The sequence below is a fragment of the Schistocerca nitens genome, chromosome 8 (genome assembly GCF_023898315.1).
Source record: "Schistocerca nitens isolate TAMUIC-IGC-003100 chromosome 8, iqSchNite1.1, whole genome shotgun sequence".
NCBI lineage: Eukaryota > Metazoa > Arthropoda > Insecta > Orthoptera > Acrididae > Schistocerca > Schistocerca nitens.
In genome coordinates, this window is record NC_064621.1 from 498,715,009 (window position 1) to 498,728,924 (window position 13,916).

Sequence of the window (13,916 nt, forward strand, 5' to 3'; positions counted from 1 at the left end):
CCTATGGGGACCTACCGAAATATGCGCTCCTAGAACTGTGATTGGACGGCATTAGCCAGAGCTGTAGCCTTGCAGTAAGAGATCTCTCCTGCTTCCTGCTTCTGAAGAAATGTTTCGATCTCTCGAACAGGGACGGCTAGGAATGACTGTGAATCAATAAATGATTTATCGCGTAGTGCCAGTGGGAACCGCATTAAAGGAGCTCGCTACAAAGCGACCGCGTTTCAATGTGTTGGCAGGTTGCAAGTCGACCCTTCTTTGCTGAGAAAACAGTCACAAAGATTTGCATCCATGTCCTAAATTTCTGCTAGTATTTATTGGAGTGTGGGTCAGTGAACGACCCTGACGACAAAGTCCGTCTCTACAGTCACAGGTGTGGGTCATCCACTGCTATGATGCCGTAATAACAGCACCAGCTGTTTCTAATAGCTTTTGACAGACAAGCATTGATAGCGCACATGAAGTCTACGTGTATTGCAATAATTGATAAATAATAAAATAATTTAAATAAAATGAGACATTCAGTGGATACTTTTCTTTAAGCGGATTTGGTGTGGTTAATTTAAAGGGCGGCCGGATAGCCTACCTGTCACCACCTCATTATGCCACCACCCCTCCGCCCGCCACTCTTTGCTAACAAGAAGAATCGACACATCGATCTCCTATAAAAAAAGATATAAGATTAGCCTGCCTACAAGTAATCCATTAATTAATATTAATTTCACCTTAAGTCAAAGAACTGAAATCGTGGCAAGCGTATGTAAGACTGTGTGAAATAGCTAGTAGTATTGGGGAGCTTCCCCAGTTCAATCTGCTACCTGGGAAGCGAACAAAGTCCAAGTCTTGATTGTATATTATTGAAGAAGTTCAAGAGTGACCCTGCTTCACTATTAGCTAAAGTTCATCAAGAAATAAATTAACATTCGCACCGCATTAAAGTTCCCCAGTTGCGAAAGCATACATCACACCAAATAATCGTCAAAATCCCCAAGCGCTGCTCAAACTCCGTCGCATGCAAAAATTCAAAGCTTTGAAACGGCGCGGCTGACATGCTGCCCAGAAACTATTGTACGTTCAACTCCTGCCGAAAACCTACCCAGGCTCACCAATCAACGCAAACGCAACACACTGGCTGCCTGGAACAGACAGAAACGAAAACGACTGCGAACAAAAGACCACAAGGCGCAGCAGTAATTCATATGTAACACCACGGAAACGAGACTAGGCTATTCATTTTCGTAACTTATAAATAAGTTAAAACGACAAAAATTCGAAAAACATTGTTTTCTTACAATCAAACGTACTGAAATGAACGCCTCCTAATGTTAGTTGTTTTACGATGTTACAAAACTTTCTAACAAACATATTACAGCAAATAAAATTAGAAACACAATACGAAGCCATTACGAACATCTCTACAACAAGAAATTACGAGTAAATATTTATATTATATATACACAGTTGTGTCGTGTTATACTAGAACGCAATTTCCTTCTTGTTTATGTGGTGCTCTCTGGTTTTTTTTTTTTTTTTTTTTTTTTTGTTATGATGGAATAGAAATATGGTCCCACAAACTTCCCCTTTCATTGTGGCAACAAAACTATACACACTTCCAGAATTATGTAGCATTAAGGTAGAGAGAGACCAAGGGATAAATACACTAAGCAGATTCAAAAGGATGTAGGTACTGGGAGATGAAGAAGCTTGCACAGTAGCATGGAGAGCTGCATCAAACCGGTCTCGGGACTGAAGACCACAACAACAACAAGGTAGAATTGGGTTACTCTTTCGCCTGAGATCATTAAGTTTGCACTTATTTAACACGCTTTACCCTGACAATAACCTGTACAAATCAGAGATAATCTCCAGTAAAATTTTACTTCAAACAACCTCAAGACAAAATGTTATGATACCTCTCGTGAAGCAAGTAGTTTTGAAAGCAACTTTAAACCAACAAACATTATTCAAGTTAAAAAAAAAAAAATGGTTCAAATGGCTCTGAGCACTATGGGACTAAACATTTGAGGTCATCAGTCCCCTAGAACTTAGAACTACTTAAACCTAACTAACCTAAGGACATCACACACATCCATGCCCGAGGCAGGATTCGAACCTGCGACCGTATCGGTCGCGCGGTTCCAGACTGAAGCGCCTAGAACCGCTCGGCCAAACCAGCCGGCTATTCAAGTTCAAAAAAATGGCTCTGAGCACTATGGGACTTAACTGCTGAGGTCATCAGTCCCCTAGAACGTAGAACTACTTAAACCCAACTAACCTAAGGACATCACACATACCCATACCCGAGGCAGGATTCGAACCTGCGACCGTAGCGGTCGCGCGGTTCCAGGTCTGTAGCGCCTAGTAAATAGTAAATAGTAAAATGATCGTTCAATAATTATCATGCGAAATAACAATAACAACATTTAGTTATACAGTAGAGTATAGACAACCGGCCACATCCGTGTATTCCGGTGGTAACGAGCTGCTGTGCACAGCTACAGTGACTGGCTGACATTTTCATGCTGTTGCCCAACAGTGGGCAGCACTTACCATGATGAAAAATCTGAACATTCAAAAAGTGTACCTCCTGTTTCCATTGAAAAAAAAACTTCTGTTACAGCTGAGAGACAATTTAATGTAGACAATTGTAGCCAGAGATGGCCGGCAGTTGTGACAGAGAGGTTCTAGACGCTTCAGTCTAGAACCGCGCTACTGCTACAGTTGCTGGTTGGAATCCTGCCTCGGGCATGGATGTGTTAGTTAGGTTTAAGTAGTTCTAAGTGTAGGGGACGGATAACCTCAGAAGTTAAGTCCCATAGTGCTTAGAGCCATTTGAACCATTTTTGTAGCCAGAGATTCTGAAACGCTTATTTAACTACTATGGTCATGAGTGAACTCAAACAGCAAAAGATTATGAGTTTAAGGTATTGAAATGCGAATCCAACAGATGAATTAGAGGATGTAAGAGGTATGCGCTGCCTGCGATATGTAAGTTATAAGAGACTCTGAGACCAAAGAGCAGTGTTGTATGCAGTAGGAACTGTGTAGCAGTAAGTTGTTGCTAGCGAGCATTCTGGTGTATCGTGTTGGCTGGACCGGTCGTGGTGCAGCGATGGCGGAGCCTGAGCGTTATTGTATAAGGTAAAAGCAGCCTCGCGCATATCTAGTAATGATATGTGAACTCCCATGTAAATCTTTTAAAAATGTCCTAATAATAATCTTTGTCATATAAAGTAATTTCTAACAACCATTCATTTCAATTTAAAGAATTTACTAATTTCTCCAATCCATGATCATTCCGATTGTTGCAAAAGAAAATCAGTTGCTTCCTTTCATAAATGACAAATGTATAGGCCAGCATTGCACAGAGCTGCGCCGGAAAAAGCTATTGTAAGAGCAGATAGTTGCCGATTTTACCGAGGTAAGAATTTTTGCTTTTTTTCAGAATGATCTTACAGGGCCATGACGCAGCACTGCTGTCGTCCAAAATTTACCAGGTTACTGAATTTTTTTTATTATTATTATTACGAGGATTAGGAATTTTTCTGTTTCGAGCTTACATTAAATGAGAAAAGAATTTTGTGGGTATATTAAATGGGAAACAAATTTTGTGTGGAGGTTAAATGTGAATGAACTTCTGTAGGGAGGTCATAAATGGGAACCAATTTTGTTCAGAGGTTACACAAAAATTAGAATCATTAACCAAAATAATTTTTATTTATTTTAATTTATTTGTGGGGTGGTTACACTTGGCGACAACCGGCCAGGATCGTATTTCTTTGTGAATCTCTGAGAAGTAGTCATATATCTGCTCTTATTTACTTAAATGTAGTTTGCATCTGGCGCAACGCATTTACTAATTTGTCACTCTTTCTTTCACAGATCATCGGCAATTTATTGCTTGTTGTTGTAATTGTGTTCGTTCCATTTTTGCTTTGTCTTTGTTTCATTTGTGCTTAATTTTGATTTGTGAAAAATGCCGCGAAAAACTGTTAACAGTACATCGCGATGTGCAATGAGTGAAATAGCCGATTCGAATAATTTGACCGATAATACTAGCGACACTCAGTGTCTTAATGATAATCCTCCATTTACAGACAATCAGTGCGTACCGACCACTAGTAATGATTCTAATGCTAATGAGGAGCAAACAAATTCAATTGTGTCCTCTGTTAATTTAACGACAATTGATGACGCGACACGTTCTGTTACAATGAACGCTGCCCAGTTTAACACACCTGATTTGCAAAATTTACTCTGTGAACAGATAATTATTTCTAACGAAGGTGAACAATGTACTCAAAATATGTCAGTTTTGTTTGATTCCGATTTAGTGACCAATAGTGCACATCTGATTAGCAAACCTTTTCAAGAATCAGAGAATGAACAAATGGTTACACAAAACGCGACAAAAGCAGATACAGCATCACACAGCACAGAGAATACAGTAGCTAATTTTGGCATGGATCGAGTTATAGCATGAATGCTACAACTTAATGAAAATTTCAAACAGTCAAAAAAAGAACAAGACAACAATCACAAACAACTTAGTCAACAGATTAAAGCCATTGCCGTGCAATGTCATGATACTAAAGAACAATTACGTGAGGAAATTAAGGCTTGTGCTAGGAACAGTAGTGAAGAAATTAGATCTGTGGCACAAGAATTAAATAATACACATGCAGCTACAACTAAATTACTTAGAGATGAAATTAGTGCAGTCGCTAAACAATGTTCTGAGAACGCAACACAGTTACGCGACGAGTTTAAATTAATGTCAGCAGAACTTTCACGCGCACTGGATGCGAAAGTAGACGCGAAATTTGACCAACAGAACAGCCAAATTGACGATCGTTTTAATCACCACCTACAAAACAGTGAAACGCGTTACCGTAAATTTATACAGGAACAGAATAAAGTACAGCAACAAGTCATGGAAACAATTACTGCACAAAGACAGGAAGATAAGCGTAAATTGTTTACGAAAGCAAAAACATACGTAGACAACAATATTGCTACAGTATCAGACGAAATTAATACTATCAAACAATTGAACACCGAGTTACATGATGAAATCTCTGATCTTAAAACAAAAACAGACACACACACAGTAGACTTTCAGACAGTGACCGTCAGACTTGAACAATTAGAACTAATACAGGATCCCGATGCCATCAAAGCAAACGTTAAGAAATTAAACAAAACCACACGTAAAATACAAGAACAAATTAATGGTTGTGATACTAGAAACGATGATCAGGTAAAAGTACTGACTGAAAAATATGATGAATTGGCCAGTCGTATTGATGTTATCGAAAATAATAATGACACTAAATCAGACGATACGTCACCAGTTTCGCTTAATCAAACACCCGAATTCCAAAATTTACAGCAGACGATCAGTGAGATAGGTTCGTCCAATAATACATTACGTAGAAAATTGTCAACTTTACAGCAAGAAGTGCCAGAGATGAAAAATGTTTCAGCCTCTAACACGGCACAGCATACGCCACATTCCGAACATTTCTCACACTCACACACCTTGTATAATTGAGGTAATTTACAGAGAGTACGTGAGTTAGATTCAGAACACTCACAGACAAACAGACTAGGATACAATCATGAACCTGTTCAGACATTCAGAGACGAGAATTTTGATTACAAGCACTTTCGATCCGTGAGAAAATTTAAGGTATTTAAAAATGACAGAACACAGATTCGCCCTTTGGATTGGATACAACAATTTAGATTTGCTTTTCCACCGACTTGGCCTGTAACACACAAACTTGAATTTATTTGCAGTTTTTTGGAAGGCGAACCGGCAACTCGTATGAGACCGATCGCGAGACAATGCTACTAGGTAGAAGAATTTCAGAATGCTTTTCTGTCAGCATATTGGTCGAAGACGACACAGCGCGGAATCAAGGATCAATTAATTAGTTTACCGAATTATGAGAACTCAAATTTTTCCACTGTCACGCAATTTTTTGAACACATGGTCCAACAAAACCAGTACTTAAGTGAACCATACAGTGAATCTGCACTTATTCAATTATGTATTTCTAAATTACCACGATCATTAAGAGTATCGCTTTTAACGGGTCAGCAGAAAGAAAATATTTCGGCATTCAGAGATCTGTTACAGCCTTTGGAAGTGCAGCAATCAGATTATTCCTTCATAAACAAACATTTTTCATATAATAACCAAGGTCAACAAGGATACAGCAATTACGATGAGCCACGCTATGTCAATAGCAAAGCTAATAGACGCTTCAGGAACGACAACCACCAGAACTTTAATAACAGACAAAATTTTAATTATCAGTATCGTCAAAATTATCAGCAACAGGAACCACATTTTGATAACAATAGACGCTTTTCACCGCAACAGCATCAAAGCCTGCCGGTTAGCATACCTAACCAACAATGTAATGTACAAGGTCAACCAAGCTTTAATGTTTCGCCGCCTACACGTATAGCGTCGGCTCCACCAAATAGTAACGCACCGCAACAAGGAAATCACTACGTACAGAAAACACATCATTTCAATTCCTATCGCAACGCGCCATATAGGAATGACTATCATGACAGACGTAAAAACAATGAGCACAATTTTCGGTGTACGTTTAATAACAGTCGATCTTACCAGCAACAAAATCATCCGCACCAACAGATTATCATGAATGAACCAGGCAGTAGATATCATCCCGAACGTAATACGTCAGGAAGAAATAACAGAACAGTACAAATAGTGGAAATGCCACAGCATCCTCCAGAAAATAATAGCACGTCAGATAGAATTTGACTAGATACAGTACAGGTTGCATCTTCCAGCAACGCAAGCAATACTTTTGACACACAGAATCTTGTTCACGAAAATGTTATTACTTTTGACGACATTCGAGACACTCTTTTGCAGGAAAGACCAGTTATTCAAAAAACCATTTCACACCCTATCATTGAAGTAAAGATTGGATCATCCAAATTTTCAGCAGTAATCGATTCTGGATCACCTATGTCAGTTATAAATGAGGAAACTTTCAACGAATGTAACAATGAGAATACCTATCCTACGTTACCATTAGGCAAAACTAAAGTAAAAGGAGCAGTATCTGGTAAAGCAGTAGATGTAAAATTACATACACATTTATCATTTTGTATTGCAGGTCATACATTTCACTCAAATTTTTGGATTGTTCCCTTATTGACAACAGACGTTATTTTAGGTTCGAATTTTCTGGTACAACACAACGCAATTATTGACTTTCAAAACTCCTGTTTAATGTTAAAGGATGAAAATGTACAACTGGCTTTAGAATTTCAGCACTCTTTATCTGTAGAAGAACAAACAATTAATCGTACAGAGGTCATTTCCGCATCACGTAATATAGACTGTCATTCCACATTGTTCACAGATATGTACGTACACAACTACACTCCTGGAAATGGAAAAAAGAACACATTGACACCGGTGTGTCAGACCCACCATACTTGCTCCGGACACTGCGAGAGGGCTGTACAAGCAATGATCACACGCACGGCACAGCGGACACACCAGGAACCGCGGTGTTGGCCGTTGAATGGCGCTAGCTGCGCAGCATTTGTGCACCGCCGCCGTCAATGTCAGCCAGTTTGCCGTGGCATACGGAGCTCCATCGCAGTCTTTAACACTGGTAGCATGCCGCGACAGCGTGGACGTGAACATATGTGCAGTTGACGGACTTTGAGCGAGGGCGTATAGTGGGAATGCGGGAGGCCGGGTGGACGTACCGCCGAATTGCTCAACACGTGGGGCGTGAGGTCTCCACAGTACATCGATGTTGTCGCCAGTGGTCGGCGGAAGGTGCACGTACCCGTCGACCTGGGACCGGACCGCAGCGACGCACGGATGCACGCCAAGACCGTAGGATCCTACGCAGTGCCGTAGGGGACCGCACCGCCACCTCCCAACAAATTAGGGACACTGTTGCTCCTGGGGTATCGGCGAGGACCATTCGCAACCGTCTCCATGAAGCTGGGCTATGGTCCCGCACACCGTTAGGCCGTCTTCCGCTCACGCCCCAACATCGTGCAGCCCGCCTCCAGTGGTGTCGCGACAGGCTTGAATGGAGGGACCAATGGAGACGTGTCGTCTTCAGCGATGAGAGTCGCTTCTGCCTTGGTGCCAATGATGGTCGTATGCGTGTTTGGCGCCGTGCAGGTGAGCGCCACAATCAGGACTGCATACGACCGAGGCACACAGGGCCAACACCCGGCATCATGGTGTGGGGAGCGATCTCCTACACTGGCCGTACACCACTGGTGATCGTCGAGGGGACACTGAATAGTGCACGGTACATCCAAACCGTCATCGAACCCATCGTTCTACCATTCCTAGACCGGCAAGGGAACTTGCTGTTCCAACAGGACAATGCACGTCCGCATGTATCCCGTGCCACCCAACGTGCTCTAGAAGGTGTAAGTCAACTACCCTGGCCAGCAAGATCTCTGGATCTGTCCCCCATTGAGCATGTTTGGGACTGGATGAAGTGTCGTCTCACGCGGTCTGCACGTCCAGCACGAACGCTGGTCCAACTGAGGCGCCAGGTGGAAATGGCATGGCAAGCCGTTCCACAGGACTACATCCAGCATCTCTACGATCGTCTCCATGGGAGAATAGCAGCCTGCATTGCTTCGAAAGGTGGATATACACTGTACTAGTGCCGACATTGTGCATGCTCTGTTGCCTGTGTCTATGTGCCTGTGGTTCTGTCAGTGTGATCATGTGATGTATCTGACCCCAGGAATGTGTCAATAAAGTTTCCCCTTCCTGGGACAATGAATTCACGGTGTTCTTATTTCAATTTCCAGGAGTGTATAATACTCCAGACGAATCCGACTATGACGTTATGCAAATTACGAGGGCCGTTCAGAAAGTAACCTCCGGTTGATTTAAAAAAATACACCAAGTTAAATAAAAATATTTTAATATATACATATTACAACTACATCTTTGCACTATTTTTCTACATAGTCTCCATAGCGATTGAGGCACTTATCGTATCTCTTCACAAGCTTTGAAATTCCTTCTGCATAAAAATCACCCGCTTGTGCCTGGAGCCAGCCTGTGACCGCATCTTTGAGCTCTTCGTCGTCATCAAACCGCTGTGACCCGAGCCATTTCTTCAAATGCATGAAGAGGTGATAATCACTTGGCGCCAGGTCTGGGCTGTAAGGTGGATGGTTGATAACGTCCCACTTGAAGGACTCAAGAAGGGCCGTTGTTCTGCGAGCAGAGTGAGGACGGGCGTTATCGTGCAAAAAAACGATATCGGAAGTCAGCATACCACGGCGTTTGTTCTGTGTAGCCCGTCGTAACTTTTTTATTGTTTCACAGTACACGTCTTGATTAATGGTCGTACCACGTTCCATGAATTCAACCAACAACACCCCTTTGGCATCCCAAAACACCGTTGCCATCAGTTTTCTGGCAGAAAAATCTTGCGAGGCTTTTCTTGGTTTGGTAGGCGAATTTGAATGTGCCCACATTGATTGTTCTTTTGTCTCAGGGTTCACGTACTTAATCCAGGTTTCGTCACCGGTCACGATTCTGTTTAACAATGGTTCTCCTTCGTCCTCATAACATGACAGAAAGTCTAATGCAGAGGCCATTCTTTGAGTTTTGTGGTGGTCGGTAAGAATTTTGGGCACCCATCGTGCACAGAACTTACGGTAACCCAATCTTGCTGTCACTATCTCGTACAAGAGAGTCTTAGAAATCTGTGGAAAACCAGTAGACAACTCCGACATTGAGAAACGTCGATTTTCACGAACTTTTGCATCAACTGTCTGAACGAGTTCGTCAGTCACCAATGATGGTCTACCACTCCTCTCTTCATCATGAACGTTTTCTCGTCCACTTTTAAATAAACGTACCCATTCACGGACAACTCCTTCACTCATAACTATTGGTCCGTACACGGCACAAAGCTCACGATGAATAGCTGCTGCAGAATATTCTTTGGCTGTAAAAAACCTTATGACAGCACGCACTTCACATTTGGCGGGGTTTTATATTGCAGCACACATTTCAAACTGCCACAAAAACTAAACTAGCGCAGGTACGACGTTCACTCGACCACGGCTTGATGCCGACTGACCTGTTGAGTGCGTGAACGCACAGATGGCGTCGCTACTCCCCCCACAACCCGCACTGTGACCAATCGGAGGTTACTTTCTGAACCGACCTCGTATTTCTGATAAAGTTAAACAGAGCAGTGGAAATACAGACGACGAACGCACGCAACTACGCAAAATTCTTTTACAACAAGCTCCAGTTTTTGACAACGTGCCTGGTACTATGTCCGGTTTTATGTATGAATTTCAAGTTAAACAGCACGACACATTTAAAGCCAAACATTATCCGATTCCTTATATTCACAGAGAACAAGTTAAGAAAGAATTGCAAGCTATGCTTGACCAAGGTATTATTAACTGGCAGTTAGTCTGTATATAAACCCACTCCATGTTGTTGAGAAAAAGGATGGTTCACTTCGTTTCGTACTTGATTCGCGTCACATCAACGACATTATTATTAATGAAACAGATCGCCCACAGACACTAGAAGAACTTCTACAGAAATTTCATGGTACTGCTATTTATTCCACATTAGATTTGAAATCTGGATTTTGGAAAATTCAGCTCCATCCGGACTGCAGAAAGTACACGGCTTTTCTCTGTTTTGGTGACTGTTATCAATTTTGTAAATTACCGTTAGGTTTAACTATTTCTTCAGCAGCATTTATTCCCGGTTTGAATTCTATACTCCCGACAGAACTTAAAGACAGAATCACAACGTATGTGGACGACATTCTTATTGCAGAAGCTAACTGGTCTGAACACAATCTGATTCTTGAACAACTGTTACGAACTTTTCGTGCACAAGGACTCACAGTTAATCTCAGTAAATCGCACTTTGGCAAGACTTCTATAAAATTTCTTGGACATGTAATTTCAGCAGAAGGCATTGCGTCTGACCCGGAAAAACTTCAAGCTTTACGTGACATTACTGTACCTACGACGAAAAAACAACTACGCAGCTTTTTGTGTTTAATTAACTTTTTTCGTAAATTTATTCATTACTCTGCTTTAGACACCCCTAGATTACGTCAATTGACTGGTAAAAACACTATTTGGTCCTGGGATAGCCAAGCACATTCTGAATTTGTCAATCTGAAACAAGCTTTGTTGAATGCACCACTTTTATCACATCCAGATCTTACTAGAAATTTTTCCATTGCCACCGACAGTTCTAACACCGCTTTAGGCGTACACATTCTTCAGGAAATTGAAGAAGATGGTACTACAGTAATTAAAAACATCGCCTTTGCGAGTCGCATTCTGTCACCTGCTGAACGCAATTATTCTGTCATAGAACTTGAAACATTATGTGTTGTATGGACATTTACGAGATTTCGGCATTTTCTTTATGGAAGACATACGACCGTTTATACAGATCATAGAGCTATACAGTTTTTACTTTCCGCTAAATTTACACACGACAGATTAAGCAGATGGAAACTTTATTTACAGGAATTTAATTTTACAATTCTTCACATTCCCGGAACACAAAATATTATAGCAGACGCACTATCCCGTTCTCTCAGCAACAATCAGCAAGACATCGCAACCAACTTCTGCCAAGCAAATTTCAGCGTCATGTATATTCAACAAGTTGCATTTGAATATTTCATTTCGTCATCATTACGAGACATAGCGCAAGAGCAGAGTAAAGACAACGTGTGGAAAGAAATTAAACACCTTTGGCAAGATAGGAATAATGTTACCATTAGAAACCATTACACTGTACGCAATAATATTCTGTTTCGCCGCTCTCACCCTGACAGCAACAACTGGTTATTATGTATTCCTGACGAGCTTATTAACAAATTAATTTGGTATACTCATTTAAGTTACGCACATTACGGAGCCAGAAAATGTTTTCTTATACTGAGACAGAACTGTTATTTTACCAACATGGAGAAACGTATTCGACGAGTTTTAGCGTCATGTAAAATCTGCCAGAAAGCTAAGTCAGATACGACTTCACATATTCCTCCATTACATCCCATTGTACCTGTTAAATTAAGACATATGGCCGCTGTAGACATTTTTGGTCCGATTCCCAGAACTAATAGAGGTTTTTGCTACATCTTTGTCGCTGTTGAACTCACTTCATAATTTGTGACCTTCACTCCGTTACGCAAAGCTACTGCTAAATCTGTTTCGAAAGCATTTATAAAACATTTTCTATTTCATGTAGGACATGTATTGAAAGTAATTTCCCACAATGGATCACAGTTTCGATCTGCTATATGGACACGTATGTTACGAGCTAGAAACATTTCTCCGATCTATATATCCAGGTACCATGCTTCTTCGAACCCTTGTGAACGACTAATGACAGAAATTGGTAAACTATGTAGAATATACTGCCATAAAAAACATATTGATTGGGACACACACGTACTCTCATTCCAGGATGTAATTAATTCCATACCAAATGAATCTACTATGCTATCTCCGACTGTTATACTGAAAAATGTTGAACCACCTAACAAAATTAAAGTATTAGTATCGTTTCCTACATCTCGTCGACTACGACACCATGAAATAATTGACATTGCGCTGAACAACATCAAACGTGCCGCTGAGCGCCGGAGAAGACAGCAAAAACAGGTTTGTACACGCCGTGACTTTCACATTGGACAGAAGATATTAGTACGCACACATTATTTATCCAACAGAGGAACGAGTAGATGTAGTCAATTTGAGCTTCTATACGCAGGTCCATATCGAATTCGCAGCATTCCTCACCCCAATGTAGTACACGTCAAAACTTAGAGAACAAGAAAAAGCAAAGGGAATCACCATGTCTCCAATATTAAACCCTTTATTGAATGACCATACTTTATGATTTATCACACTGTGATGCCATTTCCTGATTTTTATATGACCAATGATGCAATTATATTTATGTGACTACTTACTGATGATTATCATATTTTTTCTTGGCAAGTGCCCGCCAAGGTAAGGTTAGCAAGTCGCTTTTCTTGTCGTTACACATCAGACCGTGCACATTTTTCCAGATAAACTTACACATTTTATGACCACTTATGCAATTATATTTATGTGACTACTTACTGATAATTATCATATTTTTTCTTGGCAAGTGCCCGGCAAGGTAAGGTTAGCAGGTCGCTTTTCTTGTCGTTACACATCAGACCATGCACATTTTTCCAGATAAACTTACACATTTTATGACCACTTATGCAATTATATTTATGTGACTACTTACTGATGATTATCATATTTTTTCTTGGCAAGTGCCTGGCAAGGTAAGGTTAGCAGGTCGCTTTTCTTGTCGTTACACATCAGACGTGCACATTTTTCTAGATAAACTTACGCATTTTATGACCAATTATGCAATTCTATCTAGTGACATATTAATTTTATCAAATTCCATTAAAGTCTTCAACTCTCGCCTCTATCAACTACACAACATATAAGCTGAACACAAAGAAAGTCATTTCTTGTCGTTATATATCAGACCGTGTACATTTTTCATTTTTTCATGTATGTATGATTGTTTTCCTGTTTGTTTGTATGCACTATGAAATGTTTAAGATGTAACAAACACCAGTTGACTTTGACATTTTGCCTTATGGTATCTCAACATCGTGACTATTTTACATTTTTTTTGCTACTACATTATGATACTCTGTGTACATTTTAGCACCTGAACACTGTCTATGTTTTTGACATAATACGTTTTCTGTCATGCTATGCTGTATGCTTAATTATATCACTAGAAACCAGTTTTTATTTAATGGGTATATGATGTAAATGCAAGATTTTAATTCTTATTCAACATTTTC